We start from the raw sequence: 26,538 nt of genomic DNA on the forward strand, positions 1-26,538 counted from the left end.
TGAATGCTGTATAAGGCTCTTCATTCATTTTCTTGGGTACGTGGGTATCTAATTGCCCCAGCACCATTTTTAAAATAAAAATATTTATTTTTAATTGAAAGATAATTGCTTACAGTTTTGCATTGGTTTCTGTCGAACCTCAACATGAATCAGCCATAGGTATTCATGCGTCCCCTCCCTCTTGGACCTCCTCCCACCCCCCAGGTTGATACAGAGCCCTGGTTTGAGTTCCCGTTGGCCGTCTGCTTTACCTTTGGGGGTGTGTGTTTCCGTGTTCCTCTCTCCATGCCTCCGCTGTGTTTGTAAGTCTGTTCTCTATGTCTGTGTCTCCATTGCTGCCCTGCAAATAATTGCATCAGTACCGTCTTTCTAGATTGGGCACCATGTTTGGAAGAGACTGTCTTCTCTGTGAAGTTTTCCTGGGACCACAGGTGTCCGGGTCTGCTTCTGGACTCTCAGCCCTGCCTCACTGGGGTGTGTGTCTGATCTTTTGCCAGCACCACACTGGCTTGATTACCGTAGGTTTGCGGCCCATTTGGAAAGGGTAGGTCCTCTAAATTTTTTCTTTTCAAAATCTTTTCGCCTATTCTTAGTCTTTTACATTTCTGTGCGAATTTTAAGATCACCTTGTTAATTAAAAAAGTGCTTGCTGAGATTTTGATGGGCTTCCATTTAATTCACAGATCAGTTTGGAAATATTCAGTCTTCCCGTCCATGAACATGGACTGTGTGTCTCCATGAATTGGACCTTTATTTTCTCTGAGCAATTTTTTTGGGGTCATTTTCAGTGTGCAAGTCTTGCAAATTAAATCTCTGTTGTTAAATTTATTCCTAAGTGTTTTTTGATGCTATTGTGCATGGAATTACTTTCTTAATTTCATTTTCAGATTGTTTGTTGCTAGTACATAGGAATAAAGCTGAGTTTTGTACATTGATATTTCATCCTATGACCTTGCTACATTTAATTATTGGCTAGTCCACTAGACTTTTGTGGATTCCTTGGGGTTTTCTACGTGTCCTCTGAAAATAAGGAGAGTCTTGCATCTTTTTCAGACACTGACCAGAACCTCCAGAGTAATGCTGACTGGCACTGGCGCTTCATATCTGATTTTAGGGGAAAGTGTTCAGTCTCTCACCGCTGGACGTGTTAGCTGTGACTTTCCTAGATGGTCTTCATCGGGCTGGGAAGTCCCCTTGTAGTCTGGGGTGTGAGTGTTTCTGTGAGTGTGTGTTGGATTTGGCTCTGTGCGTGCACTGAAACGGTCATTTGGCTTTTGTCCTTTCATTAGTGTGACTTTAGTTGATTTCCAGAGGTTAAACCAGCCTTGCGTTGCTGGGGTGAATGCCACCTGGACAGTCCTTTTTCTTTATTGCTGGATTTGGTTTGCTACTGTTTTATGAAGAATTTTTGCACCAGTATTCATGTGATGTGTGGGTCTGTTATTTCCTTATGATGTCTTTGTCTGGTTTTGGTAGCAGGGAAAATACTGGTCTCATAAAATGAGTGAGGAAGTTTTTCTTTCTCTTTTTTTCTGAGTTTGTCTAGATTCAGTATGATTTTCAAAAAAATATTTGATAGAATTTGCAATTTAAGCCACTGGGCTTGGACTTTTCTTTGTGGGAGTGTTTAAATTAGTCATTCATTTCTGGATAAATGATTAGAAGTTTATTCAGGCTTTCTGTTTTTGAATCAGTTTTGTTAATTTGTGTCTTTCTGTGGATTTGCCTACTCAGCTTCCGAGTTGTGAAGTTTGTTGGTGTAGAGTTGTTCACAATGTTACCTGTATTACTTTTACATTCCCGTTGATTTCGGTAGGGCTGGTGGTGATGTTTTCTTTTTAATAATAACTGATTTTGGTAATTTCTGTTGTCTTTTTTTTTCTTGGTCAGTCTGGCTAAAGGTTTTGTCAATTTTGTTAATCTTTTCAAATAGATGGTTTTTGTTTTTTGTTTATTTATTATTCTAGTTTTTCATCAGCCTTCATTCTGATTTATTATTTCCTTTATTCTACTTGCTTTGACTTTTTCTAGTTTCTTAAGGTAGATGCTTCGGTTGTTGAGATTTTTCTTCTTTTCTGATGCACACTGAAAGCTATGAATTTCCATCTAAACCCTGCTTTAACTGCATCTCATACCCTTTGATATGTTCTATTTTCATTTAACTAAAACGTTATCTAATGTCCTTTGTGATTTCTTTGACTCATGTCTATTTTTAAAATTGCTGTTTACTTTCCAAATATTTTAGGATTTCTCAGATTTATTTCTTTTGTTGATTTTTAATTCAATTCCATTGTGGTTGGAGAACATACTTTCTATGGTTACATTCATTTTAAATTTATAGAAGTTTGTCTTTTGGCCTAAAATATTGTCCGTCCTGAAGAGTGTACCTCGTGTTTGAAAAGAAAGTGTATTCTGCTGGTTAGGATGTTCTGCAAATGTCAGTTAGGTCAGGTTGATGATGGTGTCGTTCAGATTGTCTGTATCTTTGCTGATTTCTTCTGCCTAGTTTTCTCAGTTATTGAAAGTGGAATATTAGAATCTTCAACTATTATTGGTGAATTGTCTGTTTCTCCTTTCAATTCTGTTAATTGTTGCTTACTGCATTTTGGAGCTCTTATGGGCATATTCGTTTATAATTGTCATCTCTTTCTGAGGTGTCGACCTGAGTATGATCATGAAGTGTGTCTCTTTGCCTTTGGTGTGTTTCTTGAGTCTCTTTTGCCTGATGTTAACTTACCTATTCTGGCTCTTGTGTGGTTCCTGTTTGCATGTATTTTTCTGTCCTTTTACTTTCATCATAGTTGTATATTTGAACCTAAAGTATAAATTTTTGGACAGCATATATTTGGATCTTGCTCTTTTAATCCGGTCTGACAACTTCTGCCTTTTAATTGAGCCATTTAGTCCACTCACGTGGAACGCAGTTTTTGGTTTGACATGGTTGCCATTGTCTGAGTTATTTTCTGCACGTCTCATCTTGTTCCTGTCCTGTTTCTCTTTTGATGTTAGGTAATTTCTTTCAGTGTACCATTTTAGTTCCTTTGTTAATTTTTTAAACTTTATTTCTTTGCATTGTTTTCTTGGCAGTTGCTCTGGGGATAACAGTATGTATCTTAATACAAATGATTTCAGATTAACACTGATTTTTTTGTTGTTGTTTAGTCACTAAGTCATGTTTGACTCTGTGACTGCGTGAACTACAGCACGCCAGGCTTCCCTGTCTTGCCATCTCCCAGAGCCTGCTCAAACCCATGTCCATCAACTCGGTGATGCCATCCAGCTATCTTTTTGTCTGTCGCCCCCTTCTCCTCTTGCCCTCAATCTTTCCCAGCATCAGGGTCTTTTCTATTGAGTCGGCTCTTTGCATCCAGTGGCCAGAGTATTGGAGCTTCAGCTTCAGCATCAGTCCTTCCAATGAATATTCAGGGTTGATTTTCTTTAGGATTGACTGGTTTGATCTCCTTGCAGTCCAGGGTACTCTGAAGAGTCTTCTCCAGCACCACAGTTCAAAAGCATCAATTCTTTGGCGCTCAGCCTTTTTTATGGTCCAACTCTCACATCCATACATGACCACTGGAAAAAACCATAGCCTTGACTATAAGGACCTTTGTTGGCAAAGTGATGCCTCTGCTTTTTAATACACTGTTTAGATTTGTCATAGCTTTTAATATAGACTTAACTATGGTAAAATATGGAAGCTTTATTCCAGTATAGCTCCATTTCCCCTCCCTCTTTTGTGCGAAAATTGTTATATAAAGTACATCAGTATATGCTAGTTATAACAGCAGTGTAGTGTTAGAATTGTTGCTTTATATACTCTTACATTTTTAAAAGAAGTTAAGAGAATGGAAGAGAAAATAACGCATTTATAGCGTCTTTTCTATTCATCTAGACATTTATCACGTCTGGCACTCCTCATTTCTTTATGTGGATTTGAATTACCCTGGACGTGACTTCCTTTCAGCCTGACCTTCTTCCTTTAGTAAATTTCTTCTAAATCAGGTCTCCTGGCACCAAATTCTCCCGGTCTTTGTCTATGAATGTCTTCAGTTTGCCTTCATTTCTGAAGGATGGTTCCATGGGGTATGGAATCCTCAGCTGACGTTTCTTTCAGCAGTCTGAGTATGCCGTCCACTGCCTTCTGGCCGCCGTAGTTTTGGATGAGAAGTCGCCTGCTGGCCGCGCTGTCTTTATCTTGCACGTGATGGATCGCTCTTCTCTTTCTGTTGTCTGTCTCTCAGCAGTTTGGTTATGCTGTGTCTAGGTGTGGATGTTTTGTTTTCATCCTTCTTGGGGTTTGTTGATCTTGCATCTAATGTTTTTCTTCAAATTTGGGGAATCTTTAGCTGTTATTTCTTGAAATATTTTCTTACCTCTTTCTATTACGTATGGGTTGGTACCAAGCCCTTGATGTTGTCTCCCACAGATGTCTGAGGCTCACTTTATTTTCCTCATCTATTTCTTAAAAAAGTATTTATTTATTTGGATGCACCAATAAATATTTATTTATTTAAATATTAGATCTTAGTTGCAACATGTGAGATCTTTATTGCAGCGTATGGGACCTAGTTCCCTGACCAAGGATCAAACCCGGGTCCCCTGCGTCGAGAGTGCAGAGTCTTAGCCACTGGGCCGCCAGGGAAGTCCTCCCTCTGCTTTTTCTCTCCGTTCTTTAGATTGGACACTTTATTTTGATTCTTTCTTCTCATCTCAGATTGACTGTTGAGCCCTTCGTGAGTTTTTCACTCAAGCTATTGCACTTTTGAATTCCAAAATTCTGCTGCATAATCCCTCTCTGTTCATTTAGGTTCTCTGTTTTTTGAGTCAATGTCATAATATTTTCCTTTCATCTTTAAACACGATTGCCTTTTGCCCTTTTTAAAAACAGACTTGTGATTGCTGCTTTGAAGTCTTTGCTTTACACAGCAGCATCTTGTGACATTCAGCGACAGTTTTTATTGACTGCTTTTTATTTGAGTATGAGTTACCTTTTCCTGCTCCTTTGCATATCTTGTAATTTTGTGTTGAAAATGGGCATTTTAGACAACATACTGTAGCAACTCTGGATTCTGATTCCCACCCCCCACCCCCGTTTGCTAGGTTTTTTGTTTGTTTATTGGGTAACTTGCCTGGACTAAAACTTTGAAATCCATGTCCCCTGATGTGTGATGATTGGTATCTCTACTTAGTCTGCCTGTTTTAAAAAAACAGACTCCTGGTTTTCTTTTAAATTTTGGCTTTCTGGGGATCATCTCGGTGTCTGCTTAGCTTGGTGGTCAGTCAGTGATTGGTCAGAGGTGGTGTCAGGCTTTTGCTGTCTGCTGATGGGTCTGCATGTGGGTTTAGGGGCACCTTCAAGGACCAGGCAGTTTCGAGTCTGTTCTGCCCTTTGCTCTCTCGCCCTCCTCTGCGTGTGTCCGCAGGCCCTCAGTAGCCCAGGGACGTGTGAATCTCTTGGCCTCTGCCCGCTGTCCCCCAGGCATGCTACCCGCTGGTCGGGTTTATGTGGAGAGTTTATCTATTTATTTATTTTTCTGTGGAGAGTTTATCGAGCACTTCTACAGCTGTCACGCTTCGTGTCTTTCTCGGTCAGATTTCCAGCTCGTCCCCAGGTCTGTGGCTGCCCCAGCCAGGATCACAGTCTCAGCCTGGTGGCACAGCTGGCTTTCCTCATGCCCTCACCACTGAGATTGCTACTTATTATTGACATCACTGCTGCTGAGCGTGAGTTTCGTGCCTTCTGCTCTAAATCAAATCAGCCTCTGGCAGTGAAGCTTCTGGTTTCCAAGGCCTGCACTGTGCTGTCCTGTTAGGATGATGTTCCAGCCGAGCTGGGAGTGGGGAGATGGAAGCAGTTCCAGGTAAGAATATCACAGATTTTCCCTGACTTATTCAACATTTAATCGTATTTCCTGGATAGATGCCTTTTGGTCAATTTTGAGGATACTGAAATGGTTATTTTTGATTTTTTTTTTTTTTTTTTTTTACTATTTTTATAGTTTTGGGGAAAGGATTTGGCAACCTTCTTCCTCCAGTATGCTGGAAGACCCATCTCGTGGTGCCACCTTCTAAAAACACAAGTTTAAAAAACAGGCAGCTCCATGAATTATCACAAAGTGAAATTTGTTTCAGAACCAACTAATTCAAAAAATAAGACATGACTTGCATCCCAGGATGTCTTCCTGTTCTTACGTGATTGTTACCCCCTCTTTTCTCCTTAAAGGGAAACACTTTTCTGATTTTTAGTCCTACCGTTTTTCCTGTTTTTATGTTTTATATGAATGTGTGTGTATGTGTGTGAGAGTCACTCAGTCGTGTCTGACTCTGAAGCCCCGTGGACTGTATCCCGCCAGGCTCCTCCGTCCACGGGACTCTCCAGGCGAGAATACTGGAGTGGGTTGCTGTGCCCTCCTCCAGGGGGTCTTCCCGACCCAGGGATTGAACCCGGGTCTCCTGCACTGCAGGCGGGTTCTTTACCGTCTGAGCTGTGAACTGCACACTCTGCGTCTTCCCGAGGCCAGCTTCCTGCGCTCAGCCCATTTCGTGATCTCCGTCATGTCGCTGCTGTACGTGTCATCGGTGTTTACTAGCATTCCTTTTCCTTTGGTCTTTTCACTGTTGATGGACATTTGGGTTTTTTCCAGTCTCCAGCGATTGTGGCCAGTACCGTTATGAACATTCTTGCACTTGCCTTTTGGTGGGCATGTGCACCCATTTCTGCTGGACAGATACTTAGCAGCGGGGTTATACATGATGTGTATTCAGTTTGAGTCAGTTCAGTTCAGTCACTCAGTCGTGTCCGACTCTTTGCGACCCCATGAACTGCAGCACGCCAGGCCTCTCTGTCCATCACCAACTCCCGGAGTCTACCCAAACCCATGTTCATCGAGTCGCTGATGCCATCCAACCATCTCATCCTCTGTCGTCCCCTTCTCCTCCCGCCCCCAATCCTACCCAGCATTAGGGTCTTTTCCAATGAGTCAACCCTTCGCATGAGGTGGCCAAAGTATTGGAGTTTCAGCTTCAACATCAGTCCTTCCAATGAACACCCAGGATTAATCTCCTTTAGGATGGATTGATTGGATCTCCTTGCAGTCCGAGGGACTCTCAAGAGTCTTCTCCAACACCACAGTTCAAAAGCATCAATTCTGCGGCGCTCAGCTTTCTTCACTGTCCAACTCTCACATCCATACACGACCACTGGAAAAACCATAGCCTTGACTAGACGGACTTTTGTTGGCAAAGTAATGTCTCTGCTTTTCAATATGCTATCTAGGTTGGTCATAACCTTCCTCCCAAGGAGTAAGCGTCTTTTAATTTCATGGCTGCAGTCACCATCAGCAGTGATTCTGGAGCCCAAAAAATAAAGTCTGATACCGTTTCATCTATTTCCCATGAAGTGATGGGACCAGATGCCATGATCTTAGTTTTCTGAACGTTGAGCTTTAAGCCAACTTTTTCATTCTCCTCTTTCACTTTCATCAAGAGGCTCTTTAGTTCTTCTTCACTTTCTGCCATAAGGGTGGTGTCATCTGCATATCTGAGGTTATTGGTATTTCTCCTGGCAATCTTGATTCCAGCTTGTGTTTCTTCCAGCCCAGCGTTTCTCATGATGTCCTCTGCATAGAAGTTAAATAAGCAAGGTGACAATATACAGCCTTGACGTACTCCTTTTCCTATTTGGAACCAGTCTGTTGTTCCATGTCCAGTTCTAACTGTTGCTTCCTGACCTGCATACAGGTTTCTCAAGAGACAGGTCAGATGGTCTGGTATTCCCATCTCTTTCAGAATTTTCCACAGTTTCTTGTGATCCACACAGTCAAAGGCTTTGGCATAGTCAATAAAGCAGAAATAGATGTTTTTCTGGAACTCTCTTTGAGTAGATGTTGCCAAACAGTTTTCAAAAGTGCTTGTAGGAGTCTGTGCTCTCCTGAGGCCACCCTGCCTGTCAGTCCAGTTCATCGCTGGTTGTTCTTCACCCTTGTCAGCATTTGATACTGTCCTTTCCATTTTACCCCTGCTAAAAGGTGAGCACCTTTTCCTATGTTTATTGACCAAATATTGTTCAGAACTTTTACCCATTTCTTTCTGTTGAGATTCCTACCTTCATCTTATACACCTGTAGGAATTCTTTATGTTCTCTTCCAATCCTGATTATATAGGTTTTAAGTATCTCCTCCCACCCTATGGCTTGACATTTCCCTCTTCCATTCATGTCTTTTAATGAGAAGTTCTTCATTTTGATGTAGACCACGTTTTCCTTCTGAGTTAGTGCTTTTTGTTAGCTCAAAGCAAAATCTTTTCTCACTTCAAGTTTCTGAAGAGGCTCCTCTAGATGTTTTATTGTTTTACATTTAACTTTGAGACTTTCAGTCCATCTGGAATTAATTTTTTATTCTATGGTGTGAGGTAGGGATTCAGTTTCATTTCTTTTCATATATATTAATCCAGTTGATCTTACACCTTTTATTAAAAACACCATCCATTTTCAATGCATTATTTCATCCATATTAAGTTTAATATTTTTATTTTGCGATCCGTTGTAGATCCCTTGCAATCATGATAAATAATTCAGAGAGATCCTCGGTACCTTTTATCCATTTCCCCCCAGGAGTAACATCTTGCAAAACTATATGACAACTGGGATATCGACAGTGATACAGTCCAGATACAGAACATTTCTATCAATACAGAAATCCTTATTGCTTTTTTATAGCCACATAGCCACACTCAGCTCCCTCCCCCAAACCTCATCTCTGACCCCTGGAAAACACTAATCTGTGCTCCATTTCTATGATTTTTGTCTTTTCAAGTTACTGTATGCATGGAATCATACGGTATGTAACTTTTGGGGATTGGGTTGTTTTCACTTAGCAAAATTTCCTGGAGGGTCATCCAGGTTTTGTTTATCAAAAGCCCGTTGTTTTTTGTAACTGAGTAATGACATTATTTCTTAACCTGGTCTCTCTACAGGGTACCCTGTGTGTATTAATTATGCGTGTGAATGTGCTTGCCAGTGTGTGAGCACAATTTCAAGGTTTTACAGTATCTTGGTCTGTGTTCCATTAATATAATATGTCTGGGGTCTGACGGTACAAATGGATAAGCAAGGGAACCAAAGGGTCAAGGGACGTGGGGAAAGGCCCCACAGTGTGGGCTGCTAAGAGGTCATGCCTATGTTTCTGGGGGTTTGGTATAGTTTGGGGGTTTCAGATTGTCCTGGTTGCCTGGGATCTGCAGTGGGCTCCTCTGGGTAGGTTTAGTCCACCTCAGCTGGAGCCTAGGGCACCACAGACCCTTGGGAAGCTGTGGAATTGGTGGTGAGGGCAGAGCGTGTCTTGTCCCTTTATTTTTCCTCATTTTGGTGCATCCTCCACTTACAGGCACTCTCTCGGTGCGGCCCAGCATGAAGCCTCCGCAGTCATGTGTCTGTTGTAGATGGGGGTCCGAGGTGCTTGACCAAGTTCACACAGTCCCTGAAGCAGGGCCGGTGGTGGGGGCTTCTCTGGTCCCTTGGCTTTTGGTTGTCTCCAAGAACCCTCGAGTGCAGATGGGAGCCCTTCCTCAAGCTGACAGGGATCAGAGCCATGCCAGCGACAGAATGGGGACTCCTGGAGCTGTTTCAGTGGCTAGCGTCCTGGAGAGGACACTGGGTCAGGATTCGGGAACTGGGCTCTAGCCCTGCCCAGGACCGTCTGACTCATTCCTCATAAATGGATGGGTACATGGCTGAGGTGGTGGGTTTGTGAATGGATATGAATGGATGATGAATAAAATGGATGGAGGGTAATTGGAAGCGTGGATGGATGGATGATGGCTGAATAAACTGGATGGATGATGAGATGGATGGATGAATGGTGGATGAATGATGGATAAACAAACTGGATGGATGATGAGATGGATGGATGGATGATGGGATGGATGGATGGACAAATGGTGGATGAATGAATTGGATGGATGATGGGATGGATTGATGAACAAACTGGATGGATGGATGGATGGATGGTGGGTGATGAGATGATGGATGGGTGGATGAATGATGGATGAATAAACTGGATGGATGATGAGATGGATGGATGGGTGGATGAATGATGGATGATGAGATGATGGATGGATGATGAGATGATGGATGGGTGGATGAATGATGGATGAATAAACTGGATGGATGATGAGATGGATGGATGGGTGGATGAATGATGGATGATGAGATGATGGATGGATGATGAGATGGATGGGTGGATGAATGATGGATGAATAAACTGGACGGATGATGGGATGGATGGATGGGTGGATGAATGATGGATGATGAGATGATGGATGGATGATGAGATGATGGATGGGTGGATGAATGATGGATGAATAAACTGGATGGATGATGAGATGGATGGATGGGTGGATGAATGATGGATGATGAGATGATGGATGGATGATGAGATGATGGATGGGTGGATGAATGATGGATGAATAAACTGGATGGATGATGAGATGGATGGATGGGTGGATGAATGATGGATGATGAGATGATGGATGGATGATGAGATGATGGATGGGTGGATGAATGATGGATGAATAAACTGGACGGATGATGGGATGGATGGATGAATGGTGGGTGAAGTAGCCAGATGGATGATGTGATGGATGGGTGGATGAGTGGACAGATGTGTGAGGAATGAAGGAAGGATGGATGAATGATTGATGAATAGGTGAATGGATGGCTGAAAGATGAGTGGAGGATGGATGAATTGCTGATGGTGGGTGAATGGATGATGGGTAGATACACCTGCAGGGACTGAAGAAGGACAGTGTCAGTAGGGACAGAGGTTTGGAAGAAATGGGAGCGTAGAAGGCCCGTTGGTCGGAGACACGTGGCGCCAGACGGCAGGTGGAGATCCTGAGGGCCAGGGGCGTGGCTGCGGCGAGCTCACAGGGGTGGGTAGTTGCAGAGCTGAGGCTTGAACCCCAACCTGCCTGAGTCCACTTTCAGGCCTCCTGCCAGCGCATCCCGCCTAGAGAGGCGGGGGCTAACCGAGGGGTCTGGCCGCCTCACACAGAAGCTAACAGTGGTCCTGGCAGACAGAGGTCAGCTGGAGCCCTTCCGGGCGTGTGCAGTGGGCCCCGGGGGTCTGGGGTCTTCACCCACGGCCGGCCCTTAGTGGCCCTGCAGGTTCTCCAGCAGCACACCTGCTGTGCGGCCGGCCCTTACCCCGAGGTGGGTGAGACCTCAAGGTCGCTGTTAGGGGACTCGCGGCCCCTCCGCCAGCCTCCCCTCGTGAGGTGGGGCAGGGTTAGGGTGCCCCGCATGAAGGCTGCGCTGGGCTGGGGCCCCGCTGCCCAGCCTTGTCCGCGCTGCCTCAGCGCCCCTCAGGATGGCTGCTGGGCTTGTTTTCCGTGGACACCAGGTGGGCAGCGAGAGCCAGGGTGTTGAGGAGTCTGTGTGGACGCCGGCCTCCCTGAGCAACTATCTTGGCCCCGTACCCAGGATGTCACTAGGCTGCGTCTGGAGGCTGGGCCAGAGAGCCCGGGAAGTGTTTAACTTTGAAAAATGGACCTTCACAGCTCATTAGGCATCCGTCGCGTGGCTGGGTGCCTCGGGCGGCTGGGGAGGAGGAGAATGCCGTGGCGTGAAATCACCGGGGTATTTAAAGGCCACTCGGCATCCCTGACCAGCACCTCTAGCTGCCCAGCCCAGCAGCACCTGGCCGGCCAGGCGTTCAGGACGACTGTGTGGCTGGCAGGGTGGCGCCCAGGCTGTGTGCAGTGGCGTGATCCTGGCCAGACCCTCCTGGTGGCTTCTGCCTCCTGGCAGCCACTTCTGATGCTGGGCCTCCATTTCTCCACCTGCCCTGTGACCGGCGGGCTGAGCGGAAGGCAGGGTTGCCGGGAGGATGGTTAGGAGCAGCCATGAAGTCTGCGGGAGGGGCTGCTGGCACCCACGTCCCCCAAACCCCAGGGCTGTTCACTGGGGCCTGGACAGCTCTGTCCGGCCTGCCTGCCTGTGGCTGGGCTGGCAGAGGACCCTCGTGGACCCGTCAGAGGCTGCAGGGCCAGGCCAGACTGCTCAGTTTATCCGGGCAGAGAGCCCCTCTCTGGCCTCACAGCCGCTTGCCGTCCTGCCTGGTGGAGGGGCTTGTCTCTCCTCGGCCTGGCCAGGAGGGCCCCGAGGCCGGCGGGGGTGGACAGGGAGCCGGGTGGGGGCGGCCAGGAGGGGTCAGTGCTGTCAGCACGATGCTCTCCATGTGGAGACCTGCTCTCCTGCACCCTGCTGTCTGCGGGAGGTGCGGGGTCGTAAACGGGAGGCACCGGGCTGGACTGCGGATGCGGGGCTTGTGGGGGGAGGCAGGGCTGGGACCTCCCCGCACAACCTCCTGGGCTGTCCCAGGGCTCTGTGACCTGGGGCGAGCTCCTCCTGTCTCTGGGCCTTGCTTCTAGTTGGCAGTTGAGGGAAGCTTCCCGAATCCCCACCTCGAGAGTTGAATGAAAGGAGACAGTAAAAGATGATGCCTGCTTCCCCCGACCATGTGCTGTGCCGTGGGGGTCAGGGGTCAAGGTCCGGGGAGGCCCAGCTGGGCCCATGCCATGCACAGCCTATATCTACCCCGAATGCGGGTCCACATCTAGGTTAGAACACGCAGGGTATGTCTGTGTGCTCGGCTCCTGTGGATACCTTGGGGGTGCCCACGGCCCCACCTGAACACGCTCCCCTCACCAGCTTGTCCCCATGGCAACCCCAGGCATGGGGCGGGTGTCTGGGAGACCAGGATTAGTGCTGACAGGTGGGCGCACGTGGTGGGGTCCCCAGGGGTGGCTGGACCCATCAGAGCCCCGGGGTGGGGGCTCCCGGAAGATGGGGAAGTGCTTCCCTCTTCCCAGGAAATGCCCTCCCAGAGCAGGAGTAGGTGGGAAGCTTCCGGAAGCCCCCATCTGGCTGTGATTCACGCAGGATGTGCCGGGGCCTTCACAGCTGAACGGCGCCCCGCCCCACGGGTGCCAGACTCAGCGGGGAGTCCCCTGGAAGTCCTGGGCTCCTGGACTTGCTCCTGCCTTCTGAGAGGGAAACCAAGGCTGAGGACAGAGGTGGCCCCACTGCCCTCTACCTGGAAGGGGTGGGGCTCAGACTCGGAACACCCTCGCCCTGCACTGAGCTCAGCCTGTCGGCCAGGTGGCTCCCCCGCGTCCAGTGCCGTGTGGCCGGTCACCTGAGCGCGGCCTTTGCTGCAAGACCAGGCGGCCCAGCCCTGCTCCTCCCGTCTGCCTGCCCCGTGAAGTCATCCGCTCAGCTGGCAGGGTTCCCATGGCAACAGCAGTGACGTCACAAAGGGCCTGGGAGGATGGAAGGGGTGGGTGAGGACAGAGGAGGGGATTTCTGGCTTCTCAGTCCCCCACAGGCATTGCTGCGGGGATAAAAGGGGGCCGGAGAGTCCCCCACCGCTTGGAGAAGGGAAACCCTTTCCCTTAAGGGGGTGACCCCCCAACCCACTGCCCAGGTGTGGAGATTCTAGCAGAAGTGAGGGCAGAGACACAGGCTCAGAAGGCATCACGGTCGCCGTGCCTGGGCAGCTGTGCTTTGCCAGGCTGGCTCTGGGTCCCCCAGCCACTCACCTCACTTGGGGCCTGTCTGGGTCCCGTGAGACCCCCGGGCAGCTGACCCTGCATGGCGGTGGTGGGAACCAGACTTGAGTTTCTGGGTCTCATAGGAACTAGCCTGAGATGCACTGCAGAAGAAAACAGACGCTTTCTGTTAAAGGGCGGTGGGTGCCCTGACCCCCCGGCCGCCCGCCAACGCGGGGGGAGGCTGCTGCCCGCTGCCTGGCCGCAGGTGTGGGGGCCTCCTGCCTGCTGGGGCCAGACGCAGCCTCCCGTTCCACCTGGGGCCGTTGGGGACCCCTCGCCTGCCTTTCTGCCTTTGTGCCCATCACTGCTCAGGTGGCATCATAAGCGATGCAGGGCACGCTGCTGCTCGGCCGTGCAGTCCTGCGCACACTCGGCGCTGGGGGAGGAATCGGCCCCCCGACCTGGAACCTGCTCTACCCCCAGCCCGGCCAGGACTGTGACGACGGCCTCCTCTCGTGATGTCCACTCGATGCTCCTGCTGGCCCGGGTGCTGGAAACTTTCGTCCCCTCGACGCCCAAGAACCAGCCTTAGTCCAGAGCAAGGGGGACTCACCTCCCCGACTCCGCTCCGCCTGCTCCCAGTGCCAGCCTGCGCCCTCCCCCTTGCGCCAACCCTGGGGCCAGGCAGGTGGAGGCAGGAGCCCACCTGAGGCAGAGGAGCGGGCACAGCCCCGCCCTGCCCCCTACTCTGAAAACCTGGCTGGTTGTAGGCTTCGCTGATTCCTGTTCATTGGTTCACAGGTTCACTCAGCGAGTCTCGTGGGCCCCCCCGCCCCGCGCCAGGCCTCGGGGTAGGAGACCAGCCCTTGCCCTTGTCACGTGTGCCTCTGTGGAGCGCGTGCTGTGTGCTCAGCCTGTGCTGGGGTAGCCACCAGGACACAGGAAGCAACGCGGTCCCTGCCCACGTGGGGTTGGCAGTCAGAGGGGGCAGCGTGCAGATGCAGAGAAGTGAGGACAGGGCCCTGCGGGCGTGGCCTGGGGTGCTCTGCAGGCTCCCTCCGCCTGGGGAGGCTGGGGAGGCTTTCTGGAGGAGGAGGCGTTGAGCGCTGGTCCAGGCCAGGGTCCAAGTCCCCCTGCCATCTGCCTTGAGATCTGGGGGAAGCCCCTACCCACTCTGATTGAGGCTTCCTGGCAGCAGTGTGGACGCCCGGGGAGATGGGGTGTCAGAGGGCTTGCTGTGAGTGGGGGCGGGGCGAGAGGACGGGGTGCTGGTGGTCCTGGGGAGGAGGAGCCCCTGCCCCTCTGGCAGAAGAGATGCCGCTCAGGCTCCGGAGGGGCGGCCGGAAGGGTCTGCTGCCCGTGTGCACTCATAGAGGCACAGATGAGCCTGGGGCCTCGGCCCGGCGAGGAGGACTGCACCTTCTGCCCATCCACCCTGCTGGGGGTGTGCACAGACCAGGAGCCCAGTCCCTGGCCTCGCCAAGCCCCCGCTACCTCGTCTCTGCTGGCGCTGAGTGTCGGGTCCACTGCCCATGCGAAGGCAGGGCTCTGGTGGGAGTGTTTGGGGTCGGGTTCCTGCCCGACTCCTGCCCGCTGGCCATGGGGCCCCGAGACTGTGGGCTCATCTGTCAGAAGGGCTCCCAGCGGGAGGAGGACAGCTCACCGCAGGCGCATTTGTTTCCTCTCTGATTTCCAGTCCTTTCAAGAGTCTGCCTGCCCCCCACCATATTCTTCTGGAATGTGCCTCTTTCCTCCTCTTATCAGGGTTGCCATCGTGAACGGGGAGGGTATGTGTCATCGTCGGCAGATCGGCCCAAGCAGGTGTTAGCCGGGCTGGGGCTCACGGGCCTCCCTGCCGGGTGCCAGGCCCTCAGGGAGGTGGCGCCCGTCCCAGGCTGCCGGGCTGGCGGGGGGTGAAGGGGAATCTTGGCAGGCTGCGCTCACCTCGGTGCTCACCTGCTGTCTGGGTCCCGAACCGGGGTCATGTGCCTGGGCTGAGTGAAGACAGAATGAGGCCTGGCACACAGCGCCCGTGGGGCTCCCCGCACCAGCTCAGAGCTCAGCTGGCCGGGTGGGCCCGGGGGCTGGGGTCCCGGACGGCCTTGAGGGAGGAGCCGGAGTCAGCGGACAGATGGCAGAGGGTGTGAGGGTCCAGCTGCTTTTCTGACCAGTTTCTAAGGAGTGTTTTCTGGAGCCCCCAGGACAGTGACAGGCTCTTCTGGGGATCTCTCTTGTGTCTAGATGTATTTTTTTTTTTAAACTTTGCCCCTACAGTGGAACAGCTTACCGCGTTTAGCCAGTTAGAATCTGAGGGCACCTCAGCCATCATTTCAGGCAAACAAGCACATTTGAAGCCTCATTCTCATACTTCTAATAAGCACTTATCAGATTTACAGCTCTTACATACGACTCATCAGGCCCCTAGCTCCCCAGGGTTCCCGCCACCCCTGCGCTGAGGTTTTCTGTCCTGCTTTGCACCCTCCGAGCTGGCTCTGCCTTTGCTCAGCAGATTAGCGCGTCAGCTCCTGTCGGCCGAGGAGTGATGGGGCTGCAGCCGCAGAAGGTGGGGTGAGGGTCCCGGGCACGTTAGCGTCAGCCCTGAGTTCTCCCCCAACATCGAAAGCATCAGGCCATCCTGGATTGCAAAACGGTAATTAGCACCAGCACTTTTTTTTTTTCGCCCAGCATTTTAATATATGTAATAGTGTATTATTTCCCAATTATTTTTTTATTTCCAAAGATAACTATTTCTTCTCTAAAGCAAATTAGGAAAATGCTCAAAGGAGAAATGAACTGTGGTTCCACCATCTAGAGATGAGCCGTTCAGCACTCTGGAGAATGGCCTGGGCTTTACTTCATTTGCGGATGAAGGTTTGTCACAGAGTGTTGGTATCAATCACCCTTAGAAAAAAACACAACAAACTGAAACATAACTTCCCTACAGAGACGTGCACAGACCCCAAGGCACTGTTACTGAATTTTTCATAAAGTGTAACCAGCGCCTCTGTCAAGAGGAAGAACCCACCAGCTCCTGGAAGTCACCTCTTGGCCTTTCGGGGTCATGCCCTGCCCAAGGGTGACCACAGTTTTGGCTTCTAGCGGCATCGTTTTGACGGACTTTGCTGGTGGCTCAGTGATAAAGAACCCGCCTGCCAATGCAGGAGAGGTGGATTTGACCCCTGGGTCGGGAAGACCCTCCAGAGTAGGAAGTGGCAGCACATGGCAGTATTCTTGCCTGGGAGTCCGTGGATGGAAGGGCCTGGCGACTACAGTCCACGGGGTCAGAGAGTCAGACACGACCGAGCGACCGAACAACAAGCATAGTTTTGTCTCGTTTTCGCACGTTGTGTAAATGGAATCACAGATAACACTCTTCACGTCTGGCTTTTGTCACACGTTTCACTCGTGAGAATCACATTCCTCTGTTGGACGTGACGGCCCCTCCATCTTCACTGCTGTGTAATGTTCCCGGGTGTGTGGCCGCCCCAGTCTGTCAGTCCCTTTCCTCTGTTGGACGTGATGACCCCTCCATCTTCAGTGCTGTGTAATATTCCCGGGTGTGCGGCCGCCACAGCTGCCGGTCACTTCTGGCACTGATGAGCGTTGTTTCCAGCATGGGCCGCTCTGCGTGGTGTGGCTCAGAACACCCTTGCACGTGTGTTTTGCGGGTGTATGTTCATGTCTCTGTCCGTCTGGGAGTGAACTTCTTGGCTCTGATCATTCGCAGATCTTGAGCAGTTTCCAAGCTGCAAAATTCTCATCAGCATTATTAAAATGATGGTGCAGTATTTAGTGAGGGTGTCCCGTAACTGATTCACAGTCCTTCTCAGATCAAACACTTAGGTGGTTTCCAGTTTTTTTCTCTTCTATATTAAGAGGTAGTGGAAATCTTTGGCCCGGTTCCTCTTTGGGATTATTTCTTTATGATAGGTTCTTGGGAGGAAGACAGTTGGCCCAAGGGCTGGACTCTCCTCCCCCACTCCCGGGACTTTTTCAAATTGTCAGATGGGCTTCCCAGGTGGCTCAGATGGTAAAGAATCTGCCTGCAATGTGGGAGACCCAGGTTCGATCCCTGGGTTGGGAAGATCCCCAGGAGAAGGGAATGGAAATCCACTCCAGCATTCTTGCCTGGAGAATCCCATGGACAGAGGAGCCCAGTGGGCTACAGTCCATGGGGTCGCAGAGTTGGACACGACTGAGTGACTGTCACTGACTTGGTAAAAGAGTCCGCCTACCAATGCAGGAGACAGCGGTTCAATCCCTGCGTCGGGAAGATCCCCTTGAGGAGGTCATGGCAACCCACGCCAGTGTTCTTTCGTGGAGAATCCCATGAAGAGAGTAGCCTGGCGGGCTACAGCGCATGGGGTTGTAAAGAGTCGGGCAGGACTGAGTACCTGAGCATGCACACATCCTTGCAGTGAGTAGTGTGTGCGGAAGAGCTCCCGAGACAGGTCTGAACATGGAAACGATGATCATTGTGTGGGCACTGCACAGCCACAGTCAAGGTTGAGAGACTGCGATGGAACATCACCAGCCCCCGGGAGCCCTTCCAAGAGCTTCTGTGTGATACAGCCCTCTTGTCATTCCCACACACAGCGACCAGCATCCCCAGACGATGCATTCTGGGATGGCCCATGTCTGTACGTTACATAGATGTAACCCCTGCGTCCAGAGTCTTTTTGACGGCGTTCATTTGGTCAGTGGCACTTGGGGACGATTTATCCCTTCATCACGGGTGGCTTTTCATGGCTGTAGAGAGCATCCCTTTCTAGGCCTGGATCAGGCTGGTTCCCGCTTTGGGGCTGTGATAAACCTGTGTGTGTCTGGTTGTGTGAGTGCCGTAGTCTGAGCGTCCAGCCTGGGGTGGGGTCTCTGCTCTCGGAGCGTACAGGCGTGCGCCGGTCTCCTCCTCGGTGTGATGGTGAAACGGCCCCCGGAGCAGAGGATGTCTTCCTGTTTCACCACGTCCCCAGCACAACACTCCTGAGACTTCTGAAGCTTTTCTGTCTCCATAAATAATGAAGTTGAGCATCCTTCATGGTTTGATGTTTCTGGAGCCATTTGGATGTCCTCATTTGGGAAATGCCTTTTCAAGACCTCTCTCCATTTCCTATATTACTGAGGCGCCTGTATTTTCCTCTCGAATCTGTAGGAGTTGTCCATAGATTTGGGATGAAATGGCCTTTCCTCAGGGTAGATTGTTGTTCAGTTGCTAAGTCGTGTCTGACTCTCTGCAACCGCACGAACTGCAGCACACCAGGCTTCCCCGTCCTTCACTATCTCCCGGAGTTTGCTCAGATTCATGTCCATTGAGCTGGTGATGCCATCCAACCATCTCACCGTTAGAACAGATAGAAGGCTGTCTTCAAATATCTGTGACTTGAGTTTTTATTATGTTGTTTTTTAAGAGCAGGAATTCTTCACTTTAAATTTCTTCTTGTGGTGAGGACTTTTTGTAAGATCTGTTCTTAAAGCAGCTTTCACGTATGCATTGTACACGTGTGTGTGCTCAGTTGCATCTCTCTGTGACCCCGTGGCCTGCTGCCCACCAGGCTCCTCTGTCCATGGGGATTCTCCAGGCAAGAAGACTGGAGTGGGTCGCCATGCCCTCCTCCAGGGGATCTTCCTGACCCAGGGATCGAACCCACATCTCCTGCATTGGCAGGTAGATTCTTTACCACTGAGCCACCAGGAAAGCCCCTGGAATTCTTCACTTTTATGGGGGGAAGTTTATCAACATGTTCTTGTGTGGTTCCAAGGGAAGGTAGACCTTCCTTGCTTCCAGGTTGTCAGTGTATTTCTTCTGTTATCTCCTTAGATACAGAGTTCTTCTTTTCTCATTGAGGTCTGTAATCAACCTGGAATTGATTTTTCATGTGGTGTGAGGTAGGGGTCTGATTTCATTTTCCGCCCAGATATCTAGTTTCTTGATTTACTGGTCTCCTTTGTGATAACACAGGCTGGTGCCTAGGTCAGTGTGGGAGCTCTCTGTTCTGGTTCGCGGGTCCATTTTCTGATCTCGTACCGTGAGCTCTTTCAGTTGCTGTGCTTCGGGAATGAACTACTGATGAGTAATCCTGCCACACCTCCACTCCACCTTGTTCTTGCTTAGGACCATTCTAGGCCCTTGGCTCTTCCATATAAATTTCAGAGTCAGCTTGTCAGGTTCCACAAAGAAAAATTTCTAGGATTTTGATTGTGATTGCATAGAATCTGTGGATCAACTTGCAGTGTTGAATTTTAATAAGTGTTCATGTTCTGCTTACTACAGATGTATAGAAATTCGCTTTACATTTGAATATGGATTTTATATCTAGTGCTCTAAGTTCGTCATCCATCACTGCATTTATACATTCTTTGGGATTTTTTTATGTAACACCTGTGAATAACTAGAGTTGTTTCTCCCTTTCTGAGTCATATCATTTTAATTTCTTTTTCTGGCCTTATTGCAATGGCTGAACCCACTAGTGCAGTTTTGAATAGAAGTGGTGGTAGCAGGCATCCATGTGTTGTCCTTGATCTCAAAGGGAAAGTTTTAGCTTCACTATTAAGCCTCTTGTCTGCTATAAGCTATGCACACTTAAGAAACTTTTTATCTGTATTGCCAAATGACTTTCCAAAAAAATTGTGCCAGTTTCACCATATCTTTAGTTGCCCCTTTTTTTTTTTTTTGGTGGTGGTAGTTTTTAGATCACTGTTTATTTGATGAGCCTATATGGTGTCTCAGTGTAATTTAAAAAATTTGCATTTCCCTAATTATGCAAGAAGTTGAACACTGTCTCATGTGTTTGTTAACCAACTGTGTTTTCTCCTTTGTGGCTGTTCTCTACCCGTTTGTTTATACATTGTTAGTGGTTCCCTAATCAATTTGAATTCTTTACATAATGAAGTTATCATTTCTGTCACAGTTGCTATACATAGTTTTCCCTGTATGTTGTACATCTTACATTTTTTTTTTTTAATGTTCTTTTACCTTATTTTTATATGGTCAGATCTGTCTCTGTCTTGTGCAATTGATTCTATCCCTTCAGAGCTTGGAAAGCCTGTCTCCCTCCTGAGGACTGCTAAGTATTGAATTCTGTTTTCATCCACTTTTTTTTATGGTGTAATATTTCATATTTAACTGTTTACTCCATCTGGAATTTGTGGGGCTGTGGGGTGTGAAGTGAGGAGTTAATTGCTGCTCGCAGTTAAAGGGGGAAGGGGCCTCATTTGCACTTCCAAGCCTGGGGCCCCGGCCTTCGGCGGGGCTGAGTGGGAAGAGATTAAAGGGAGGGGGGGAGGCGGTGTGTCTGCAGCCAGCCTGGGAGCTGTAATTACCGCGTCCCTTGCTGCCGCTGCCTGACTTTAAGTCAGAAGCAAAGAGCTGTCAGGCTGGCTGCGGAGCATCCTGGGTGATCCCGGGCCCCAGTCTCTGCCTGCGTCTGGGACTGAATTTCCCCGTCTGCAGGGGGTTGGCACTGATGACCCCTGTCCTCTGGGTGCCCTCACGGGAGCGAGTCCTGCAGAAAGCAGGGTGGGGGGTGGGGAGGGGGCCAGGCTGGCCGGGCACAGGTCCCGGCTCCCCTGTGTGGACTGAGTCCTCTGAGCCTTGGTTCTCTGTCCGGAGGCCAGGGTGACAAGACCGAGGTGCCCGCCTGGCAGGGCAGGGTGGGGGCTGCCTGGTCTTGTCCCTGCTGTTGCAGTCACTGTTCAGGGACTCCAGCTCTGATGGGCTGGGGACATCCGACCCCTTCCTCAGCGCCCCAGACTGAGCTGGGTGGCCGACACGCAGAGCCCCGTGTCCACTTCCGACCCAGGGAGCAGGTCTGGAGAGTGCTGCCCAGCAGGGTTCCGGTGCCCCTCGGCCTGTCCGAGCGGCTGCCTGCCCTGCCCTGTTCTCCCTGCAGGCCTGAGGTGCTGCTGGGCCCCCTCCCGCCTGCTCCCTCCTGGACTTGCCCTCCATTGGAAACCAGCCACTCCACACCGAGGACCCAACAGAGCAGGGAGAAGCCACCGGCCCCCTTCATGGGTCCCCAGCCTGGGATGAGCTCCGGGACCCCTGCCCAGAAGGGCCCCAACTGGAGCCTTGAGGGAGGAGGGGGCATCTGCCGTCTGTCCAGCTCAGCAGGCGGCGGAGGGAGGTGGGGGTGCTGAGGAATGGAGGAGCCCCCCAGAGGCAGGAGGGAACTGAGACCGTGTGGGCACCCCTGCCCCCTGGACGCCCCAGGAGGGCACCGCCCACAGCAGCTGCCAGGGAGGGGCTGGGCCGCTCAGTTCATGCCCTCTTCCCCCGCCAGTCCTATCCCCCAGCCCACGAGTCCCCTCTGAGTCGGGGGTCCCTGCCCTCTCTGTGGGGTCGGCACCAGGACAGCGCCCTTCCCCAGCCCTTGGTGCAGAGTAGGTGCCTGGCAGGTGCGCGGACCACAGGGGCCTGGGGTGGCAGCGCCCCACAGCTGAGCCTGCTGCGTGCCAGGCCCAGCGAGGCGGAGAGGGTGGCTGGTCTTCCGGATGCGGGGCAGTGGGGTCAGGTTGGGGCGGAGGCCTTTGTGAGGGGGAGCGCACACGCCGGGGGCAGAGGAGAGGCCGCGGAGCATCTGCGTGAGAGTCGAGCCTGAGCTTGGCGGGTCTGGGGGGATGCACCCTGGGCCCACTTCACAGGCGGGGTCTGGCTCCAGACCCGCCAGACCCGTGAGGCAGGCCCGGGTGGAACAGGACATTTCCTGCCGCCCGGAGTCCCTGCGCCCCCGGCCCCCGGCCCCGTGGTGGGTGTGGGGAGGAGGAGAGGGCCTGGGGGGGGGCGACGCAGCTGCGGGGAGGCTGGGCTGCTGGCATCAGCAGGAGCCCCTCCTCCCCTCCCCGAACAATCATCGCAGAAAATATGCAAATGGTATAATTACTGGTATTTGTTTTGCTGATATAAGTGCTTGAAATGCAAATGTCAAGTTTGGGCCTTTCCTCTGTCCCACCCTCACCCAGACTGACGTCTGCGGGGGACGCGTTGCTCCGTCCGTGGAGGAGGGTTGGGGACCCCGCCCCCCGCCCCCCGCCATCCACCTCTGCTGCCGCTGGGGCATCCGGACGCAGGAGGCTGCCGGGCCCCTACTCAACCACCTGACCGTGTGCACGGCGCCCCTCAGAAGGGAGGCCTCGGGCCACACCCCCCCGTGTGGCCCCCAGGTCACCTGTCCGGGGGGTGGGCACAGCCGCGAGGCCCCTGGGGCAGCTGAGGGAGGTTTGGGGCCCGCTCTCCCACCTGAGAAGCCTGGCGCAGGTCGGCCTCAGTGAGTCGGAGACTCAGAGCCCCCGGGAGGCCTTCGGGGCCCCTGGTGAGCCCCCAGCATCACGTGTGTGCGCACCTGCCCGGGCAGGCCGGCCGGGGGGGCGATTGTCACCTTCAACCCCTCCAACCCAGGGGGTCTCTGGGGCTTTTGGGGCCCTGAGGCCTGTGGGTTCAGAGCAGCCTGGGTGGTGGCCAGCGAGAGGTGGTCACTGTCATCCCTGTAGTTCGGAGGGGGAGCTGAGGCTTGCCGAGGTCACACGGGTCAGCGGATCTGTCGGGGCGCCCTCCGCCCCCTTCCCCGGGTCTCCGAGCCACACCCTCAGTCCCTGGCCTCACCCGAGCTCCGCCCGCCTCGTTCCAGCGAGTCCAGCATCTCTGAGCTGTCCAGGCCCGTGATTTTTCCGGTAGCAGCACAAGCGCCATCTTGAAACTGGGATGGACTCAGCCCCAGAGCGGCCTCCCGCCAGGCCCCAGGCGGTGCTCTGGGCTGCTTCGGAAAGACCGAGTGTGGTCAGAGGCAGGCGGGGGTGGTCCACCTCCCCGTGGTCCGCGCAGGGGGACGCTGGCTGGGGCTGAGTTTCAGTGAAGTGCGGTGAGTGTGTGGGCACACGCGGGCCTGGGAGGGTGTGCATGCGTGTGCACCCGGGTGACCGTGGTCTGCAGGCGATGCCAGTGGAGCGGTGTGAGCACAGGACCGGCTGCTGGCCTGCTTCTCCTCACACGCCTGTGAGCCGGGGCCCGCTCCGCCCTGGTCAGCTGTGCTGGACGTCAGGGCGGCTGGAAACCCTGTCCTGGTCGTGCCCGGCGCTGCCCAGACGGCAGGGTGGGGTCCCCGGCCTTCCTCATCTGTAATCAGGACTGGGTATACAGCAGGCACTCAGCATGTGGGCCTCTCTGCCTCTCCTCTGGGGCCTGGTGGGCGAGGCAGCCCCTCTGCCTGCTCCGGGCAGCTGGAAGGCTGAGCTGCGGTGGTCAGGGTCCCCCAGACCCGGGAGAGGAGAGCGGAGGCCACCCTGGGTGGGCAGAGGCTGTGGGTGGGAGCGGCTTGGCCTCCTGCCCCTGGTCCCCCAGCTTTGGCTCGGCCAGGAAGCCTCTTGGGAGCTTCTGAGCCCCCGCGTTCTATTTTTATTCCAATTACCTTTTCCTAGGCAGGTTCGGGCTCATTAACATATTCAAATGAAGCCATTATTATTTCAATTAGCTGTTAAGTAATTAAGTCTAATTGAAGAGCATTCCCCCCACTTCCCCACATATTTTTTGGTTATTTACATCCGCTTCTAACCAACAATTTTAGGTAATTACACGCCACTCACTCATCTATTTGCACACACTCTAGCAGACAGGCGTCCCCCCCAGCCCCGGAGCCTGGGGGGCTTGCAGTGAAGGGGGGCTTCAGGCCGACAGCCTGGGGACCCCCTTGGCTCTTGCCCAGGCCCTCCTGAGGGTCACTGCCAGGCTTCCAGGGGCTAGGGCCCTGTACCAGGGCCCCCCTTACTCCCAGAAACCACTTGTCCCAAAGACACCACCGTCTCTGGGCAGCCCCCTTGCCCTCAGCCAGGAGTTGGTGGGACACACAGGCCTTCAGTCAGAAAGGCTGAGAGCAAGGCGCCCGGCTTCTCACTGCGTCTCCGTTCTATGCCCCCCTCCCTGCAAGAGGCGCCCCCTGCCTCAGTTTCCCTGCCTGCAAAGAGGGATCCAGTGAGGGCTCTCGAGGCTGGGAGGGCGCTCAGGGACTGCTGCGGTCGGTCCAGGGAGGTGGTGGATGACCGATCACAGCTGGTGGGCAGGTGCAGGGGCTCAGGCTGTAAACTGACTTCCTAAGCACCAGCCTGAGCCTGGCATGGCTCTAAGGCTTCTGTTTGGGGGCCCCTGCCCAGTGTCTGGGCCACCGCACAGTGGAGCGGGCTGGAGCCCCAGCAGCGACCACAGGCCCAGCCGGTCTGAACTCCGAGGTTCTGTCGCCTCCGTTTCTGGGTCGGCCCTGCCCTCTGCCCTCCTCGAGTACCAGAAGCCCCGGCCTTTCTCTTCCGTGATCCACGTGCAGGCGCGCTCAGGGCAGAGGCTTCCGTGTGCCTGGCTGGTGGGGTCTTCCAGAAGCCCCCACGTCCTTCTCACCTCCGCTCGCTCTATCTCCACACAGCAGGAGCTGCCGGAGACCCTGTGTCCTGCCTGGACCCCCATCTCCCTGTGTGTCCTGGAATGAGGAGGTGATGCCCGCGACCCCCACGGGGAGGAGTCCACCAACTTGGGCTCCGCAGATGGGCCAGCTCACCGGCGGGCCCTGAGCTGAAGGTAAGGGCCGCCTCGCCTCGTGGGCCATCTGGACGAGGGGGGCAGGGCAAGTCCTGCGACCTGGAGGCAGGGGTGCTGGGTCGTGGGCGGGTTGCAGGCCTGTGAGATCCGCCGTCCTACAGAAATGTTCAGCCTTCAGCGTCTTGACTCCTGCAGCGGCGATGCCCGCCCCAGGAAGGAGATGGCCAAGGCTTCAGGGACCCCTCGGACCCGACAGGAGGAGCTCGGGGCTTTAGGAGACCTGGGAGTGGTCTGTCCGCGTCCTTCCCCGACGGGGCGGCCAGTGCCCTATGGGTTAAAGGAGGTTTCGTCCTCCTGCTTTGTGGCAGCGGATGCAGCGTCGGGTTGGAGCGTACATCGCCATTCCCACCGTGAGGCCGGTGCGTGTTCACGGGACTCGTGTCTGCTTGCAGACAGGCTCTTTATCCTGAAGACGGGCGCTGGGCTGAACGCCCCAGTGAGTTGAGGGGGTCGGAGCTGCCTGCCAGTGGCCGGGTGTTCAGTGACCAGCAGTGCGTGTCTGCTGGCTGCCTCGTTCCGGCGGGACGGTAGCGGGACAGGCCGTCTCCAAAGTCGCGGACGCGCCCTCTTTGGGCAGTGTCTCAGTTCCTCGGGCCGCGGGTACTTCCCAGGCCTCTGACTCGGCAGCTTTGACGTGGCCCCGGGGCCTGTGCCGTGGGGCGTCTGGGCCAACGGACACACTGTCGTCTCCCTGGACTGGCAGGGGTGCTGTGCACGGACTTCAGGTTTGGGGTGTCTGTCATAGACCGTTGCCTGCTGTACTCTGCTGTATAGAGAATTCTGTAAGCTGAGCTCATTGAAAGTGACCATGACCTTACGCTCTGCTGACTGTCACTGGTGGTGACAGGAGGCGTTGGGGAGTTTGCAAGGTGTCCGCCCCCATCACACACTCCCCAGGCTTCTCCGTGGCTTTAGACGGAGGCCTCTGGGGACGGCTCTGGAGGGGCGCGGAGAATGGGGACGACCCACCGCCGGGAACCGAGGCAGCGGGCTCTGGGCAGGCCTGGCCTGGGTGGGGATCAGCGTGCAGGCGCAGGGGGCTGGACCTGGTGGGCGGGGCGGGGTGGAGAGCTGGGCTGGGCCCAGATCGTGGGGTTCAGCCACCTGGCCACTACTCGTCCCTCATTCTTCAGACGGCCATCAAGTGCCTGCTGTTCACCAGAGCCTGGTCATGGTGCTGGGTGGAGACCCCGCCCCCAGGTCAGGGAGAGGGCGGGCGTGAGGACCCGCAGGTCGTGCTGGGCCAAGGCCTCGCCACTTTAGCTGATGTCGTTAAGGAGGTGGGGTGGGTGGACTGGGCTCCGACCGTCACAGCCACCAACTCCGTGTGACGCTGATCAGCACCTGCCCTCAGTGGGCCTCAGGTCCCACCTGAAACGTGATGCAGTCCCCGAGGACCTTCTGCATGGGCT

General features: G+C 52.8%; 1 protein-coding gene across 10 annotated transcripts in view; it reads left to right on the forward strand.

The window, feature by feature from the left end:
• The window catches only part of ELFN1 (extracellular leucine rich repeat and fibronectin type III domain containing 1), a 121,616-nt gene that overhangs the window by 71,597 nt on the left and 23,481 nt on the right, over positions 1-26,538 (forward strand). For 8 of the 10 annotated variants that reach the window (XM_081552539.1, XM_081552538.1, XM_081552540.1 and 5 more), the window contains one exon: positions 24,954-25,105. The gene's annotated coding sequence lies outside the window, so the exon portion shown is untranslated. Of the gene's footprint in view, positions 1-13,322; positions 14,403-15,247; positions 15,339-16,060; positions 16,202-16,312; positions 16,423-24,953; positions 25,106-26,538 lie in introns of those variants that run through there. The other 2 variants (XM_081552543.1, XM_081552542.1) reach the window with 2 other exon arrangements.

This window comes from Giraffa tippelskirchi, chromosome 13 (genome assembly GCF_054371585.1).
Source record: "Giraffa tippelskirchi isolate mGirTip1 chromosome 13, T2T-mGirTip1v1.2.pri, whole genome shotgun sequence".
In the NCBI taxonomy this organism is placed as follows: Eukaryota; Metazoa; Chordata; class Mammalia; order Artiodactyla; family Giraffidae; genus Giraffa; species Giraffa tippelskirchi.